The sequence below is a fragment of the Octopus bimaculoides genome, chromosome 4 (genome assembly GCF_046866305.1).
Source record: "Octopus bimaculoides isolate indiv1 chromosome 4, ASM4686630v1, whole genome shotgun sequence".
NCBI classification, from domain to species: domain Eukaryota; kingdom Metazoa; phylum Mollusca; class Cephalopoda; order Octopoda; family Octopodidae; genus Octopus; species Octopus bimaculoides.
The window spans coordinates 50724800-50745811 of NC_142931.1; the positions used below are offsets into that span (position 1 = coordinate 50724800).

Genomic DNA, 21012 nt, shown 5'->3' on the forward strand with positions numbered 1-21012 from the left:
ATTTATTTTATGAGTGCTGTGTATTAAGTCTATAAAATTGTGCGTAAAAAATACATAGTGTATAAATAAAGTGCATGAAGTGTATAAAGTGTATAAAGTGTATATAAAGTGTATATATAAAGTGCATTAAGAATATTAAGTATATATATAAAGTGTATTAGGTAATCATCGTATTCCAATTTCTTTCACTTTTCAATAAGTTGTAGATGAAACACTATCTTTCCATACAGACACACCACGGGCTATCTTTCAGGTTTTTTCGATAAAGTTTTCAAAAATAACCCAATAGGTTTACCATTAATTCTGCGAAATATTCACGAGTCCCGCTAGTATATATTAACTTCTATTTGATTGGTACCTCTTTTATATCGACCTCATAAAGATAAAAGATAAAGTCGATCTCAGTGGTTGAAAATAGATGCAATTGAATATCGCAAGACGTTTCGTATGACAGTACCATTTTTATCATGACATCACAACCTATCACAACCTATCCTTCACAGTCGGAGACACTTTTACGAAGTCGTTCAACCATATCTCATTCAAATTACATTCTACGATCAGCAAACAAAAATGATGCTTTGAATAATGTTGGTGTTACACTATGTCTAGAAATTAAGAAAATAGAGGAGATAAACCACGTTTGAATGCACTGCATCATAGTACCTTGCTGTCAAACGGCAGTAGCAGCTGCAGCAGCAAAAACAGCAACGACGATGACGATGACCACGACGACGACTAAGAACACCTCGACTGTTGTTTTTCCTTTCCAGTGACCATTCCACTCTAATATTCGTCATTAATATAAAAAAATAATGAGGATATTAAGAGAATAAATAGCAACAATAACAACAACAACAACAACAACAACAATAATAATAATAATAATAATAATAATAATAATAATAATAATAATAATAATAATTCTTATTGCACTCATTAGCCCTAATTAGTAATAAACTGTATAATTGCAATCAATTTAAAATTTTCGTCCAGTAATTACGTAAAAATAAGATTACAGTATTGCATATTGATCTTTAATTTCTGTCTCATTTGAGCAGTGGGAATGATGGCGATATGAGGAGGAGAATAAGGAAGAGGAAGGTAACGAGGAGGGATGAATATAAGGAGGAGGAGGATGAAGATAAGAAGAGGAAGATAAAGAAGAGGAAGATAAGGAAGAGGAGGAGGGCGATGACGACAAGGAGGAGGAGACGAAGGAGGAAGTGAAAGAAGAAGAGGCTGGTGATTATGATGATGATGATGATGACAGTGATAGTAGTGGTGATGACAGTGTCGATGATGGCGGCAGTGATGGCGATGGCTGTAGTGTGGCTAGTGATGATGATGATGGTGATGATGATGATGGTGATGATGATGACGAATCTTGTTTATTCTTAAATAATTATCTTAATAATGAAGATTACGTTAAAATAGATTTACGATCCTAGAGATACCAGTGGCAGAAATGCTGTCAGTGATGTCGCAACACCATAATGACGATTTCGACGACGACGACGACGACGACGACGACGACGACGACGACGACGACGACGACGACGACGACGACGACGACGACGACGACGACGATGATGATGATGATGATGATGATGATGAAGAGGAGGAGGAGGAGGAGGAGGAGGAGGAGGAGGAGGAGGAGGAGGAGGAGGAGGAGGAGGAGGAGGAGGAGGAGGAGGAAGATGATGATTATGACAACAACGTTGGTAAAGTGAATGATGACGATAATGACTCGAGGAAAATAATGACGACGAGGACAGTGATGAATGAGAATGAGGTTGATGATGGCAACATCATTAATAGTGAGAGCAAAGTAATGTTCATGGAGATATGTTGTTGTTGTTCTTGTGGTTGTTGTTGTCGTTGTGTTAGTTCTTATTGGTTACAAACAGATCAGTGCTGCGTAAGCAGCTCTACGACCAACATCTCTCTCCAGCCGGGGTCATAAAGTCTGTTATTCAAACAGTGTAAATAGGACTACATTATCAAATGTTGGGCTGTAGTAGTAGTAGTAGTAGTAGTTGTGGTGCTGCTGCTGGTGGTGGTGGTGTTCGTCGTCGTGGCGGAACAGGAATATTGTTTATACATTTATTAAAAAAAAACAACTTAATAATAAAAATAATCAAGTAATTAGAAAATATTTTGGAACGTTGTGTATTTTTTTATTTATTTATTTTTTTCTGTAGCTTTAATCAAACTTAGACTCCTGCAGCTGCTAATACAAGACATGAACACACACACACATACACACACACACACACACACACACACACACAGAGGAAAACACACACAAACGCACACTCAAGTATACACTCAGAAATACAATGTGTGTGTGTGTGTTAAAGTGAGTTTGTAGGTGGGAGTATATTTACGTAAATTTGCATATTCATATATGTCTGCATTCCTGTGTATTCTCATTAAAAAAAGATCTTTTATTTCTTTATACTTGATATTTGATATAATTCGGTATGTTTGACTTCTCGTGATTATTACAATTCTAAGCGTATCGACCAATACTCTTTAAAAGATGTTCTGAGTAACAATAGAATGATTCATTAACGAGTTTCTAATAAACATGACCTTTGTATGGACTATCAATGACATTATTTTGTAGTATTATCAAGTAAAATAAACATGAATAAGCTTGTCACTCATTTCCTTGCAGATTTTAAGCACTTTTCGGTCTACTTCTTGCTGTGGACGCCCCACTTGATTTAGCTTCCTGTTTCTGGATACTTTCTAAGAAGTAGCTTCCAATGTCTTATTTTCGCCTCAGATCGATCAGAAGCAGCTGCAGTCTACGGAAAACATCAATATTTAAAGTAATAAAGGTGTCGAGCTGGCAGAATCGTTAGCACGCCAGGCTAAATGCTTCGCAGCATTTCGTCCGTCTTCACGTTCTGGGTTCGAATTTCGCGGAGGTCGACTTTGCCTTTCATCCTTTCGGGATTAATCACATAAGAAATCAGTTGAGAGTTTGTAAGAGGTCGTTATTTACCTACGAAAGGATTAGAAGAAGCAAAATATCGTACAAAATTCTTTGCTTTTTATTTAAGTTGTCAAATGAATTCGTTTTTTCATTTTATTTTTCATCTTTATTTTTCATCTTTATATTTTTTCATCTTATTTTTCATCGTCATATTTTTCATTTTATTTTTCATCATAAAATTTTTTTTTCTTCTTTATTGTTTTTCATTTTATTTTTCATCTTTATTTTTCATCAACATTAAAAAAAAAATCATTCAATAATATATTCTCCATTATTCATGATTTCTTGCTCAAAAGTTCCATTAGTTTTCAATGTCCTGACAGTAGCTATCACCGTGACTTGACTCGAAGAATTCATGGAGTCATGTTTCAGCTCCATATCTTTATTGAACGAAACACCTAAACTGTTGGAGAACGACAGAAAAAGACGATATTCTGAAGGTGCTATATCAGGAGAATGCGGTGGGCGAGGTAGAACTTCGCAACCGAGTTCTTGAATAGCATTCTTAATCAAATTAGTGACGTGTGGGCAAGCGCTATTGTTTTTTGGACCTTATTCATCGAGTGAAGGTGACGGGTGACGTTATCATTCCTCGTGTATTGAAACATTCTCGAAGATGAGCTCGATTGTCATTGTATTGAACAAGTTGGCCGGATGGTGGAGAGTCTGTCGGGTCAAATTCCCCCGTCTTTGACGCATGAAAACCGTTTCTCTGTTCTTCTTCCAGCATTGTCACCTTCGTACACAGCACAAATGTTTCAAGCGTCTCTGACAGCTTTGGAACTGTAATTGAGAGCGAAGAGAAGTAGATGTCGAAAATGGCCATTTTTCTCTACTTGGTATTCTATCATCATATGTCTGAAAAGAGGTAAAATTTATTCAAAGTACAGAAAAGAGAAACAAAAGTTGTACGGGAAGTAAAAGGGCTACAAAAATAACCCATAAAACACTAGAATAAAAATATTTTTCATGTTATTTCAAGTAACATTAGAAAGAAACGAACAAATATATTCTACAACTCTAGTTACATTTTCGTCAAAATACTGCGGTAGACGAGATTTTCCTTTCAACCTTCTGAAAATGTGTACCAGTGGGGGCGATTAAAATGGCTCCCTACATATTTGAGTTTTAGCCAAATAAGAAATTCTAATCTATTTAAGAACCAGTCATCTAGGACATTTGTAGATAACTGAGGGCTATATCAGTTTTCTTTATTTCTTTGTTGCCTTTATAAATTCCTTTTCATACTTGAGAATTATTTAAAAATAAAATATGAGCTGGTATAAATATCTTTGGCTATAAGATGAGAGTGAAGAGAAGAAGAGGAAGAAGAAGAGGGAAAGGTAAGGATAAGACAAAGGAGAGAAAATGTTGAAGAAAATATTAAATTGAAGATATAAAACTGAAAAAGACAACATAGGATTTATTCACTGAAAGAATTTTGGTTGATTGAATAAGGACGACGAAAATAAAATTTTGTGAAGATTTAATGGTTGGTGCGTGCATGTGCCTGTGTTGACATGTATATGCGTGTGTGCATGTGCATGACTATGCACATATGCGTGTGCGCGCGTGCGTATGCGTGTGTGGATATGTGCATGTGCGTGTCTGTGCGTACAAATATGTTTGTGTATGTGTATATTTATGTGTGTATGTGCGTGTGCCTGCACTCACGCACGTTTGGGCGTGCGTGCGAGCGTGCGTGTGTGTGTGTATGTGTATGTGTGTGTGTGTAAGGACGCACAACCGGAATTAATACACTGATAAAATAATTTGATTGGCTTACACAAGTGACAGATTTGAATTGAGATGAAGGAAAAATAGGAATTTGACACTTTCAGGATGTTATTTATTATTTCTGTTTTTTGCTAAAGCATATGCATGCTCTCCTCTATGTGTGGTGTTCAAAAACAATACAAATGACCTAATTTGTGGATGTTGATTCCACATCCTGCACTGACAATCTGAAGCTATTGATTTTTATACCATATTTTCAATACATTTCAACTTCGAATGACTGAAAGTACAATATTTTGCTTTTTATAACAGTCAAATTCGAGTTGTACTCGATTTTAATTCTCATAAGGTAAGATGAGACGGAAGATAAGTCCTATAAAATTAAAGGTAAGACATAAGAAGAAAGATAAGTCTCGTAAACATGTTTTAAGGTCACCATTGAAAAAAACATCAGGAATTTTACTTTCGGAATGTCATTCTAGGCGAAACACATTTATCTAAAATTTATATTCACGGGCGTGCTTTCATTAATACCTCTAGCAACAATATACTTCCGTTGTTGTGTCACATCAAACAGTTGCGAGTAATTCTACATTAGGGTGTTTTATTGCAGCCGAGTGGACTGGAATTATCGATAGTAAAGCGCTTGTGACATGGTCACAACATCATATTGGTGACACAAAGAATAAAATGAAACAAACGGATATATACTGAGATGACAGTCTCTTATTTTACAGCATCTTGTGAGAATATATGCTATTCTATGTAACAATTAATCTGCTTCTCTGTTCCTTGTTGTACTGTATTATTTCGCTACCAAATTTTTGAATGTTTTTATTTATTATGTACGGAGTTTTCATATTAATACGAACCAGTTAACTGACGTTTGAAAATTTACAGTAGATCGAAATTAATTACGTTCTTGTGTTACGTTACTGGCTGAAACGTTTTGTAGTTATAGCAGCGAGACATTATATACATTAGTACACACACGCACACACACACACACACATACACACACACACATACATATATATACACGCATATATATATATGTATGTGCATATTCATATATATATATGTATATGTATTCTTCTATTCTTTTATTTGTTTCAATCATTTGACAGCGGGCATGCAAATCGATCACAAGACTTATTCTTTGTAAGCCTAGCACTTATTCTATCGGTCTCTTATGCCGAACAGCATAAGGGACGTAAACATACCAACATCGGTTGTCAAGCGATGGTAGGGGGGACAAACACAGACACACATATATATATACATATATATATACGACGGGCTTCTTTCAGTTAACCAAATCCACTCACAAGGCTTCGGTCGGCCCGAGGCTATAGTAGAAGACGCTTTCCCAAAGAGCCACAGTTTCCACCGTCGGTAGCACAATTTCCACCGACGAGCCTTCCTCCGTTGGTGGCACAATACCCACCGACGGAAATTCGGGACACGCCGGCGGTGCGCTATCAGCCGCCGGCCGTGTCCCGTTCTTCCTTTTTTCTTCTTTTTTGGGCCACGGGAGTAGGGGGCTCTTCCGTCTTAACCGGAAAGTCCTCCTCCTCCCCCACAGCATTCGAATCCTTCGGTGGGCAACGATTGCTCTCCACCTTCTTTCTTTTTTTTCTTTTTTTCGAGGAGGTTTCCACCTACTCGACTTCTTCCATCTCTACCCCTAATGGGGGAGGGGGGTACTACTTTTATTAACTGCTCCAGGACCCTACTCTGATCCTGGGGACAGTTTTTTTCTAATGTGGCCAGGCTCCAGGCACAGATGAAACTTGGGGATATTCCATTAAGAATCACCGGAGACCTGGACCCGGCCATTCTTAGAAAACCTGGAAAAAACAGATCTTTGACTGATTGGGTCCACAAGGTCAAAACAGCTTTTGACCCAACCCAATCAGCCACAGGCAGAGTTTTAACGTTTAGGAGCTTGGCTCCGCTGTCACCCAGACCCCGGCGGATAGTATCCTCTATCCACTCGGGTTCTCTCTTGGTTGGCAGCCCACAAACCCAAGCTCTTGTTAATTTCTTCCTACAGAATGTGGGAATAAACGAAAGTTTTTGCCCTTCTAAGAGCTGACTCGCAAACTTGCGAGCCACTTCAGGGGTGTCAAATAGCAACCACATCGTTGCGTACTTGACACCCCTGGCAATAAACTTAATAGTTGGCAGATATTCTGCCAACACTTTTTCAAGTTCAACTTTGGGAAAGACCGTAATGGTGTCGAATGACTTAGAGTACGTCCTCAACACCACCGTTCTTTCCCTTAAATCTTTTAACCACTGCTTGGGGGGGGGGGGGCAATCTCCCACTCCAACGTAGTGTTTCCCTTTTTTGCCATGCTTGCATGAAAAGTTAAAAAAGTTAAAAAAAGGTCCACAAAGAAAAGTCTAACTACAGTTAAAAAACGCAAAACAAAAAGAACAGAAAGACAGAGCAGAGAAGAAGAAGGAAGGAAAACAATTCTGGCCACCCGGTAATCCTGGATACGCCCCCAAGAACAACATTTCTCAAAATTGAGTCACTTTGCGGGACTGCAGACAGACAAATGTCTGGGACCCAGTGGGGATTTCATATTTGAAAAATGAAAAACAATGTCAAACAACAAAACCCTACTAAATCCTCAAAAAACAGATGCCTACCTAACAGTTACGCCTTTAATATTGCTTTACTTCAAGACGGCCTCGAAAGCACGTCTTGACAACATTCAGTGTGGAACTAACCAACTAACGCATGCGCAGTAAGCAAGCTACTTACCACACAGCCACTCCTGCACCTATAATATATATATATATATAAATATATGTGTGTGTGTGTGTGTGTGTGTGTGTGTGGATATGCACGTAAATGAATATGCATACGTACATATATAAATATAAATATATATATATATATATCCTCTCTGATTCCCTTTTTCTCCCTCTCACCGTTCTTTATCTGTCTCTCTCTCCCCTTCTTTCTCTTTTTCTCTCTCTCGTTGCTCACACGGGACCATTTTCCATCTTTCTTTTCTTCACGTGACCATCTTTCTTTCCGGCACGGACTTTCTAGGGACTGGATGTCTCCTATCTCTCTCTTCTATTTTTTCTCTTTTCACAGAAAATATTTCTCTCAGCATTCACTATTTCTGCCCTTGTTCAGGCCTAACGACCCTCCATGCTTGTTTTCGTTAGGTTCCCTGTATGTTTCCACTAACCTGCTTTTGTTCCTAACTTTGACCCTCCATAAATCTAAATTTATATTTTGGTATTTATGCGTGCGACTGTTTTCCAAGACCCATATTGTCGTTGATCGCTCGAAATGGGGAGTAGATAGACAGCCGACAACTCCCTTTTTTCTCGTTATTTGCGTATTTAACTCATTTGTTTTCGTATTTCATGTTGTTTACATTTTGTACCCATATATGCATATACATACATACATACATATATATATATATATATGAAGAGAATGTGTTGGGGATTAACATGCTAACCCACTTTCACGCTCCTTCTAGACAGACAGACAGACAGACAGACAGATGTTTATATCTAATTGTCTTAGAATAGTATCTACAAATGTCATCAAACTTAAGACTTGTGATAACGTTCATGTCTTTAGAGATTTTATAATCACATATTAATATTGTATATAGTAATCAATAAGCGGTTTTGTTTCCACTCTTCGTGTTCAGACGGAATTTGGCAATAGACCTAACTACAGATACATACGTATGTTTGGATTTGTACGTGCATTCATGAGTATGTGTTTGTGTACATGCGTATCCCTATGTGTCTGTCTGCCTACCTCACAAAATGTATGTATGTATGTATGTACGAGGCATGAATGTGCGTGAAGAAGTCTAATTCCATACATTCGTTTCCTGCATTCACAGATGGAAGAAAGAAGTATATAACCAGCGAACCAAATAAATAGATAAAAAAGTAAAAGAAGAATGTAAAAGAAAATAAATAATTTATAAAATAACAGTAGTAAATAAATAAATAAATGAATAAATAAATAAATAAATAAATGAATAAATAAATAAATAAATAAATAAAGGAATGTAAACAGAAATTATTATAAACTATCGATCTTTTGTTTAATATAGGAATCTGCAGATTTAATTCCAGTATCTTCTGAAGATTTCTGCGTTACAGTCACCAATTTTTCTTCGATTAAATATTCGCAAGATAATATTATCCTGAACATTTACGCTTGAAAAAGTATTGGCATTTCTGTGCGTACCTAAGCCAACATACTGGTCACTCAATACAATATGAATTGAAGTATTTTAAAAGAGTTTCCTTGTCAAGGTTTTCTCTAGAGGAATTTTTTTAGCCAGCACTGATTTTATTACGAGAAAATCAGTGCTGGCTATAATTTCTAGAGAAAATCTGTAGAGAAAATCTTAACAAGTGATGTAGTAACGTTACTAATAGAGTAAAACATAGTATTGACTTATAAAAACGTTTAATATACTTTGTAGCATATAATGATTGCATAACGAAATACAGTGTCCCTACAGGTTATTTCTTTAAAGAATTATATCTATGCACCAGCACAATTTTATTTGACCTTCTTATCAAGAGAAAGGGTGAAGCAATGGTTAAAAGTAACTAGTTTCGAGACAAATTTCGCGAAATTTCCGAATTTACATCTTGGTATTGGATTCAGTATTGGATTCATCTAATCATGCTAAATGATTGCTGAATGTGTTCTTGAGGCATGAAATTAAATTTGCCATTGTGAGCTTCTAAATGCACCCATGTTTTGGAAAGCTAAAACACGCTAAGCACGCATCAAAATTTTATTGCTGTTATGGCTCAACTCTAAATTGATTGAGCAACCGTACGGTCAAAAACATTCTAGCTGTGGCCATCTCGACCGTTTTTTATTGTATCTTGAATCACATTCCGCCAATGTACAATTCTTCTCCAATTGGTAATGGCTGTACTTATGTGCTTACTTGCATAAATATTCGAGACAAATTTCACGAAATTTCCCAATTTACATCCTGGTCACTATCGGATTCATCTAATTATGCTAAATGATTGGCTGCATAAGGTCTTAAAGCGTGCAATTATATCTATCATTGAGAGTTTCCGAATATACTCATGTTAGGAAATCCCCAAACATGTTATGCACACATCAAAGTTTTATTGGTGTTGTTTTGTCTCTAAGTTAACTGAGCAGCTGTATAATCAAAAACATTCCAACAATGAGCACCTCGTCAGTTTTTACAGTATCTTGAAGCACATTCCCCCAATGTGTAATACATGTATGGTGGAAATGGTTGTGCTTATAGATGTGTCTACTTGTTTTATTATTATTTTTTCTGCCTTTCTTTCTTATCGATATTTGTCTACGTACCTGTAAAAATTTACGGAGCGCATAAGATCACTTTGTGACTAACCGCTTTCTGCTAGTGCACAGAGTTGGCCACACTGAATCTTTAATGAACGAAGCAATTTAGCTGTTTACAAAAGTATATCTTCATGATAAAATGTCCAAGGATGAACTTCTCACCTCAATAACAATAGCACTAACATCAAAAACACCGACTATTTTTATAGTGTAGCAAGCCAAAAAGAAATATATATATATATATATATATATATATATATATATAAAGAGAGAGAAAGAGAGAAACAGATTAACAGAGAGAGAAACAGAGACAAAGGGGAGGAGAGAGAGAGAGACAAACAGAGAGATTGAAAGAGAGAGAGAGAAGGCATCTTATTTACCATCACTAAATCCTGTAAGAAATCACCTTCTAAACAGAGCTTTGCGAGCGTGGGCGTCCACTACTAATACTACTCCTACTACTACTACTAGTGCTGCTGCTGCTACTGCTGCTGCTACTGCTACTACTACTACTGCTGCTGCTACTGCTACTACTACTACTTACACATCCCTACAATAACATGCACTCACACATACTAGCACACATTAATGTATGCGTTTTTAATAGAATTTTTGCTATTTTTCAAGTAAACAGCGACTCCTACCGACGGAGACCAACTTTTTCGGAACCAGAACTCAAATTATAAACAGCAGTCATGTTAGGTCTAACGGGAGTGTCACATTTATTTGGAATTCTTGTTGTAAAAGCTGATCTTCACCTGCAGGAAACCTAGAGTACAACATAAATAAAATTTTACGAAAGAGGATTGCCTTTTCATCTACTCCATGTTGAGTACTCATTTTCCCACTAAGCAACTAATGTGTGTTTGTAACTGTGTATGTGTTGTATACGTATGCATGTGTGTGTGTGTGTGTGTGTGTGTGTGTGTGCGCGCGTGCGTGTGTGTGAATATTTATATATGTATGTATATATTATATATATATATGTATATATATATATATGTATATATATGGGAGAATGTACGAAAAAACAACAACAGACGAGGACAGGTGGTGTAAATAACAAAAGGATGTATTAGTATGAGGCTCAGGAATATGGAAAGTCTTTGACGTTTCGAGCTACGCTCTTATATATGTATATACCGGAGTAAGCACATAAATGTGCAACAAGGTGGAAAAAAGAGTACTCAAATACCAGAGGTAGAGTAATATGCTTTATTTAAAAGCAGCAGAAATAAAACAAAAAACTGTTACTCGGAGTTTCACGTTCCCGTTCATCGGACAGTTTTGCTAACAAAACTCCGAGTAACAGTTTTTTGTTATATTTCTGCTGCTTTTAAATAAAGTATATATGTATATATGTATATATATGTATGTATCTATGCATATATATGTGTGTGTATATATATGTGCGTGTGTGTGTGTGCGCGCACATCTGTGTGTCTACAATGCTGTAAATGTATAAATCTTTCGACGTATTGGCGTTCTGTTCAGGGGCAAATTTAGCCTGCCCCCCCTAGCCAGCGCTGTGATCAGCGTATTGTGATCGGCGGTGTATAAGAACATTCGATAATCCGGTCCTCTGAACTGAGATCCGCTTTGACAAGCCGCTGCTATTAAATAAATTGTGGCAGAGGCAGTCATTCAAACAGACAGACAGAAGTAAATAGAGTTATACAGAATTCGAAATAGGTAGGTTGTCAATGTAATCACAGTTTCTTCAATTTTTACATTCGTTTTTGAAGAAAGAGGAAGAGAAGTGGGAATGGTGGAAAGGGCATAACGAGAGATAGATAGATAGAGAGAGAGATAAGGGGAGAGAGAGACAGAGAGAAGAAGAAGAAAAAGAAGAAGAGATTGGGACTATACCACTCAAAGATAATAAATGTAACACCAGTGAGGCAAATTCACTGCTCTTCAAAACGTTTGAGGGATTTCACCGCGCCTATCCCAACCCATCACCATTTAACCTCGAGTATTTGTTTAATGACATAAAAATGTTATTTATGCAAATATTGGTCGCCGGCAAACACATCCTGTTCAACGACTTGATGGAAATATCGTTAATTTTGTTAAAGATTTAAGGAGATTCCCATTAAAGAGCACGTTTTAATTTACACACACACACACACACACACACACACACACACACACACACATACATACACATACACATGCGCACGCACATATTCATCTATTTCATCATCCTGTATGCCGTACCCGTCTAGGGCCTTTGACATTTTGCCTTTGCTAATAGCCTGAGAGGCGCCACTCTGCAGCAGGTGTAATTCATTTTCAATCAGTGGATGGGGTAACTTAAAGTGAAATGCCTTGACCAGGGACAAAAGGCGCCGCCGCGTCCCGTTATCGGACTCCGACCTTACAGTCATAACAGCACAGCCACTAAGCCTCGTAACTTCAACATTTGTGTGTTCATGTGTGTTCACGTGTGTGTGTGTGTGTGTCTATACTTATCTATTCCTTTATTTGCTACAAGAGCCTTTTCATTCATTCATTCATTCTATTACAAAAAGCGTCAATATGTACCTCACATGAATACAACTACAACGACTAGATTGTAATATTGGAATTAGCAGATGTGCTTTAAGGTTACAAAGCTTGAATTTTACCCTAACTACCTACACACGCATTCTCTCTCTCTCCCTCACACACACACACACACACCCAACTACACACACACACACACTACAAACAAGGAAACAAAAGTAATGCCAGCTTGAACAGGATTTAAAGAAGATTTGCTATGTGGGCATATGGCGTAGTGATTAAGAGCGCGGGCTACTAACCCCAAGATTCCGAGTTCGATTCCAGGCAGTGACCTGAATAATAATAATAATGATAATAATAATAATAATAATAATAAAAACATCCAAAAATACCTTAGGAATGACAACCCAGCTGCAAACAGCTGCAAAAAAAAAAAATAACAAATAAAATGTCGAATAGGAGAAAAAAAACCTTACATGATATATTGATCTTAAATTTCGGGAGAAGGCGTAAGTCGATTACATCGACCATAGTACGAAACTGGTGCTTATTTTATCGACCCTGAGAGAATGAAAGGGAAAGTTGTCCCCGGTGGCATTTGAACTCAAAATGTAACGTCGGAAGGAATACAGCTAAGTACTTTGTCCAGTGCGGTAACGATTCTGCAAGCCAACCACCTTCATCGTATAATCTATTAAGATTTTCACAATGTTATTAAAGTATACAAAGAGTAATTACCCATGCATGGAGAGAAAGCTTCTAGTAAAGGAAATACCCTCTAAACGATGTATCAAATATATATTAAAAAAGAAAAAAGAAAAACGCATGTGTGGCTTTAATTACAAATCTTTGGAGTGTTGAGGAAACGATCGTAAATATTCTAATGTATTTCGATATATAATAAGTTATAATGCAAAACAAGAAAACGCAGAAGGATAGACATTTAAAAATGCTGAAAAAGTGAAAGGTGTTCAGTTTATTTTAAAACTGAAACATAGAATGGTTATTGATTCAAATTTCAGAATAGTTACATAAGTGTATTAGATTGCGTGGTTGTTGAAAACTGAAGTATTTTATGCTTGTTATTTAAGAAAAAATATATATATGTAGCTCTGATCGTGAATGGATTACATTTTCAAAGGTAAAGCTTCAATTAAAGCTGGGAATAAAATTGAATGATTGAAACCGTAAAAATCCCCAGGGTTAAGGTATGGCAAATAAAAGTTAATCAATGTAATTTTAAAAGAAATATTAATGCATTTAATCATGTAAGATAGATAAAAAATTTTATGTCGGAATATTGTTTATAAAGCAGCATAACAAATCTTGGTTTAATTGGAAATAAATAAATCTTATACCAAAGAATATGTAAGATCAAAGAAGGGAAGTAGAGTAATTTAGTTTAAAAGATGTGGCGAAATATCAAGTTGAATCCATCCATTAATTCATCTCCTCTGTCTCTCTCTCTCTCTGTCCGTCTTTTTCTCTCTCTCTCTCTCTCTCTCTCTCTCTCTCTCTCTCTCTATATATATATATATATATATATATATATATATATATATATATATATATAGATATATATATATATATATATATATATATATATATAAAAACAAATAGTAAATGAGTATATGCATATATACGTACAGGTATGTGCATACCGACATCCACCTGTATGTATAGATGCATATCTGGGTACAGGACATTGCAAACAAAACGAGGACGAGAAAACACACAAGCCACATAGAGAACATTTTCCTTCATCAGCTACCCCCGTTTTAACACCGGCGTTTCGAAGAGCTGGGTATATATATATATATATATATAAGCAATGTTAATTCTCTAAATGAAGTATTAACAGTAACTGCACGATAAAGTGTAGTATATTGCCACTTAAGTGTGGCTGACCCCTAGGGGTGGATGTTACTGTTGCTTTTAGCAAAGCAACAGTAACATCCACCCCTAGGGGTCAGCCACACTTAAGTGGCAATATACTACACTTTATATATATATATATATATATATATATATATCTTTCCAATTGTCTGTTTGAATGTTTATCTATCTATACACAGAAACAGACACAGACGGGAATACAATTTTTTTTCCACACGAGTAGAAATACAAAGTAATAAAAGTGAAAATGCAATTGAAGTCTTTTAAAGGATTTATTTATATTTAGAGTAGCTTCACCAGTTTCGCAATTTCATGATTCCCAAACGTAAATTTGTTGATTGGCGGCTTCCTTTATATAGTAGCAGAAAGAAAACATCGCCACAAGATACATATGCATTCATACATACACATATATTCATATATGTGTATATATGTCCATATACATATGTAAACATATATATAAATCCTTCTTATGTATGTATGTATGTATACACATATTATTAGATATTAGATAACAAAACGAGTGGTTTATATTAGATCTGATAATACAGGGAAACAGTTGCATAATAAAGTACCTGCACACCTGGAGGACTACGCTGCGTCCAAACAATTGTGATTAAAAAAGTAAATGTCCAACCATACCCCTTCTTGTTGACTCCAGTTTCTTCAATTACCTATTTACACATGACAGATGCCCAAACGCAAACCTGGAAATACGTATAATACTACTACTGGATAGCACAGGGTAGATCTGAAGGTGGACGAGCTCTATACTTTTTATGTCTCCTTTTTTTAATCAGGAATAACTTGTATGGTGAACAGTAAACAGATGTATCGGTGAACAATCAACAGCAATAGAAAGCATAAAGATTAAAGTTGTAGTTGAAAAAAAATAAGTTATCTGTCATGGAGGACTGGACGTGGTTTGAATAATGGAAATAGATTAACTGAATCATGATGATTTGAGCCAGGTATCAAAATGCCGACATCATGACTGTAAAGGCTGTGAGACTTGACATGAACCTCTAGAACGGAGATCATAGAGCCATGACCGGCAGGAAGGCGTTCAAACAATTGATAAACAGGGCTGGAAGTTCAATTTAGAGGGCAATGTGAAGCCGCTAGAGACAGTGATCAAAACTTACTGGAGTGGGTTGCTGTTTGAAGGCCATCTGTGTGGCTAGCAGCAGGATTTGAATCCTTGTCATACCACCGGAAAGTGGTTGTCAGAGAATTTTTAAGACTTCGCGAACCCCAATTTATGAGATGACCTAACATATATGTACATACACACACAGACATAGATGTACATATATACTTACGCACACATGCACACACACATATACATACACACACAGACACAGTCGCCCGGACATACATAAGCACTTACATAAACTCATATATAGATTGTGCATAAATACATATATCAGAAAACGAAATTAGAAAAAAAAATTTATTCCATAATTTCAACTTCAATATGTACCTCACATGAATACAACTACAACGACTGGATTGTAATACTGGAATAAGCAGATGTGCTTTAAGATTACAAAGCTTGAATTTTACCCTAATTACCTACACAAGCACTCTCTCTCTCCCTCATCCCCCCCCCAACCACACACGCACACACACACACACACACACACACACACACACACACACACTACAAACAAGGAAACAAAAGTAATGCCAGCTTGAACAGGATTTAAAGAAGATTTGCTATGTGGGCATATGGCGTAGTGGTTAAGAGCGCGGGCTACTAACCCCAAGATTCCGAGTTCGATTCTAGGCAGTGACCTGAAAAATAATAATAATGATGATGATAATAATAATAATAATAATAATTAAAACATCGAAAAATACCTTAGGAATGAGAACCCAGGTTCGAAATTTCTTCAAGACACCCGATGAAGGTATATCAGTCGAAATGTGCTAACAACAAACAAGATGAGGACAAATCTAGAGCTACATTTTATGATCTAAAAATTATTAGGCGTTGTTGTCACGTGTATGTTGCCGGTGATATGATACTACCGTTTAGACAGGAAGTAGCAACTCGTGCCAACCTGGTAAGTTTTGCAGTACTTTGAAGAATACCTCGGAATAACAATATTGATTAAAAAGTTTGATTCTGCATGAGAAGTTATTAAACATTAAATAACGGTTTCAGATAATACATAAAAGTTAAAAATATTGGTTCCAGATTTTGGCACAAGGCCAGCAATTTCGGGGATGAGGGGTGTGGTTAGTCAATCACATTGAGTCGAGTGTTCAACTGGTGTTTACTTTATAGATCCCGAACGGGTGAAGGACAAAGTCGACCTCGGTGGAATTAGAACTCAGACGAAACGCCGCTTAGTATTTTATCGAGCATGCTAACGATTCAGCCAGCTCGTTGCCTTTCTAATAAACATAATATTAGATTTCTATAGAACTTGTAAGAACCCACAGAAGATATGCAAATTTGATACGAGAAAACAATCAATGATTAACTGGTTAAAACAAAACAGAAGCAGTGGGTTTATTTGACATAGATTAACGTTCCTAGTTCAAGTAAAAACTTGTGCTACCAAAATTGCTAAATACTTATCTCACACCTCGAGAGATAATTTACCTTTAGTTTCAATTTACAGCATAATTCTAGCCAAAATAGTATAAACTGGCCCGCAAAACATGGTGATTATCTCTATTCTAAAATACTTTTGATTACATACAATTCCTAACTGATAATTGCTCTTATTTAAGTCCTTAATTATCTTCTATCTTTACTATATTGGCTTAATTTGAGGATATGTTTAGACCAAATGAAATGCGGTATTCTGTTGTTCATACTTACCCTAAGAATATCAACTGGCAAATTGAAATGAAATTATTTCAAACTCGAGTGAAACTTGATATTTCAATCTCTTAAATAATGGTTCTTCTACGACACTACGGGTTCTTCTACGACACTACGGCTTCTTTACGATATTTTACGATAGTGTTCTTTCTATAGGAAAGAAACCACTATGCACTCCAGTGACGATTAGCGTGAATTAGCTTCAATTAAGAATTCACCGAGTTGCAGACTCATCTACACGCTTATAGCAGTCTCTGCTTTAAACAGACGCACGAAAAAAAAAAAATCGAACACGTGTGCAAGCCCATAAGCATATGTGTGTATGTATGTGTGTGTGCGCGTGCGAGGTTCATAGGCGTAAGCGTGCTTCCCAACTACATGGTTCCGGGTTCAGTCCCATTGCGTGGCACCTTTGGCAATTGTCTTTTACTGTAGCCTCGGACCGTCCGAGCTTTGTGAGTGGATTTGGTAGACAGAAACTGAAAAAAGCGTGTCGTGCATTTATATATATATATATATATATATATATATATATATATATATATATATATATATATATATATAATTAAGGGATCAGCAAGCATTTGCTTCACCATATACCGAAGTTCAGAAATAGCAGCTAAAAAAGCTGAGACTCCAACATTACTTGTAACTCACAAAGGCAAAAACAAGAAGAAAAAACAAATGAAAACTAACCATTTAAAGTTAAACATAGACGCGTTTCTGGATTATGAATGGTAAAATTCAATTTCCGTCATCGGTATGATATTCCAGTAGTACATTCGACTGTGCTAGCAAACCGAGCAAGTATGAACGAGTGAAGATCATGCCTCGACACAATCTGAAAGCACAACCGAACTTACCTCGGCCAGTCGTTCCACTACTTCCTCCTCAAGAAATTACCATGTTCGTTACAAATAATACCGCAGAAGCTTTGCGTTTACTATCAGGGAGTGAATAATTATTACAAATTAAAAGGGTAAAGATTTATCAAGTAATGCTATCTGTTGGAGTCTCAGCTTTTTTAGCTGCTATTTCTGAACTTCGGTATATGGTGAAGCAAATGCTTGCTGATCCCTTAATTATGTTTATAAATGTATGGGAACTTTTAAATAAGTTCTCCACCGATAATGGTGCTTACATACCGAAGGGCTTGGTAAAAATTATTAATTGTTGATTTATTAATAAATTAATAAATTGATAAATCTTTACCCTTTTAATTTGTATATATATATATATATATATATATATATATATATATATATATATATGCATATATTTGTGTGTCTGTGTATGTGTTCGTCCCCCCACCCTCGCTTGACAACCGATAGTGGTGTGTTTATGTCCACGTGACTTAGTAGTTCGGCAAAATGAAGCTATAGAACATATACCAACCTTACAAAGAATAAGTTCAGGGGTCGATTTGTTTGACTAAAAAGTAGTGTTCCAGCATGGCCACAGTCAAAATGACTGAAGCAAGTAAAAGAATAAAAGAATATGTATTGCGAGAAAGATAGATAGATAGATAGATAGATAGATAGATAGAAACATATACATACACGTGCAGATAGACAACATATAAACACACATGTACATCGACGCGCACTTCAAATACAACTTAAGAAATTTGGCGGGGCGTTACGTTGCTGCTACTGCTGCTACTGCTGCAGTTGTTGTTATTGTTGTTCTCCTTCTTGGATATTAAAGTGCAAAAGTACTAAGAGGAAACATAAGGCAATTTTTTTCCCCCCCATAATTCCACAGGAAATTTTTCTGAGATCACTCCTTCTTCCCGTCATAACCCTTCAACACCAGCACTATGATAGCATCACCACCACCACCACCAGCCCCATCATTACCACCACCACTGCCACCACCACCACCACCACCACTGCCACCACCACCACCACCACCACAGCTACTACTATCTCTTTGTTTGTCATCCCTACACACAAGCAATAGGAATCCACTCACCAGCAATTAAAAATATTAACATCGACAACGTTAATAATGATTTTATTTTATTAGCCACAGGGGCCACAAAGATGCACAAGAGGAATTAATATAATGATAGTAACAATTATAATGATAATGAAACACCGTGGAGAAGATGGGTTAAAAGTACAGCCGCAATAATAGCAGCAGCTACAACAATAGCAACAACAAAAGCTAGAATTGTAATAGAAAAGAAAAGTATTAACAAAAAAAACAAAAAAAACACGACGTACTTATAAGGATTGTAGAGAAAGCAATAAGGAATACCACGAAGAAGCCGACCCAGAAATTCACTGAATACTGACTTTTTCCCAGGGGATCTAATAAATAAGTGATAATTAACAGGAACTCTTCCGTATGTCGGCAGGAGAAGTTTTAGGGATTGACTGAATCACATACAAAAAAATAAAAAATATAAATAAATAAATAAAATAATAAAAAAATAAATAAAAGCTAAAAATGGGTTACTTCTTTATTGATCTTTTGTGACTCATTGACACACACATTAATAGGTTAAGTAGGATACTTATACATATGCATGCCACCATACATATACATACATATATCCGACATATCTATCTATCTATCTATCTATCTATCTATCTGTCTGTCTATTCATCAGCTCTCTCTCTCTCTATCAATCTATTATCTCTCTCTCTATCGATCAATCATCTCTCCCTCTCTCTCTCTCTCTCTCTCTCTCTCTCTCTCTCTCTCTCTCTCTATCTATCTATCTATCTATCTAAATGCACGCAAATGCACGCACAAACACAAGCATACATTCACACGCACACATACAAGTACATAATCAGATATTTATCATAGTTTTACAAGAAGAGTAGTGACTTCGAAGTTTCGAAATTTCGGACTCTAGTGCTCAACTGTTACTTATTTTATGGAGCCTGCAAGGACGAAAGGCAAAGGCAATCTCAGAGGAATTTGAACTGAGAATGTAAAGACAGACGAAATGCCACAAAGTGTGCCAACGATTCTGCTATCTCGTCGCCTTAAACCTTGATATATATTATGCACAAAGCGGCGAGCTGGCAGAGTCGTTAGCACACCAGGCAAGATACTCAGCAACAATTCGCCCGTCTTTACGTTTTGAGTTCAATTTCTGCCGAGGTCGACTATACCATTCATTCTTTCGATGTCAAGAAAATAAATACCAGTTGAGTACTGCATAGTACTTACCACCTTCTCCGAAAATTGCTGGCCTTGTGTCAAATTTGAGACCAATATATAAAAGACAGAGTATAGAGACACAACTGACGTCTGGTGACTACGAGAGTCAGTTATTAATGTTCTTTGAAGAGATCTCCGTCGTAATAAACTGCGATATCTTTGTCTAAAAATATAGTGGCTATATGCCAATAGAGGAGATATATATATATATATCCATGTTTGATATGAATGGAAAGGAATATATATTTGGAAAGGAATATATATTTCAAGACTTCAACTAATTTCAATACTCAAATATTTCCATATTAACCGTTTCGCGTGTTCTTTTTATAGAATTTAGAAATTCCGTCAGTCATTATCTGGAAGTAAGGAATAATGCCAGATTCTTGCTGCTTTTCTAACTTGATATGGCTCTTATTAGTTTTTATCTAGTTTTAATTATTGCTATTGCAGTTGATGATATAATTGTTATTGTTTTTG

At 36.3% G+C, this 21012-nt stretch overlaps 1 long non-coding RNA gene across 4 annotated transcripts; it reads right to left on the reverse strand.

Annotated features, from left to right (window-relative positions):
- Positions 1-3044: 3044 nt before the first annotated feature.
- Positions 3045-18252, reverse strand: LOC128247677 (uncharacterized). 4 transcript variants are annotated; one of them, XR_016241323.1, is made up of 3 exons: positions 18049-18252; positions 13010-13038; positions 3045-3865 (listed from the first exon to the last, which is right to left on the reverse strand). It is a non-coding gene; the product is annotated as an uncharacterized LOC128247677 (long non-coding RNA). The 4 variants fall into 4 exon arrangements; XR_008264040.2 differs by lacking the exon at positions 18049-18252 and adding an exon at positions 17350-17627; XR_016241324.1 differs by lacking the exons at positions 13010-13038; positions 18049-18252 and adding an exon at positions 17441-17627.
- Positions 18253-21012: the final 2760 nt, after the last annotated feature.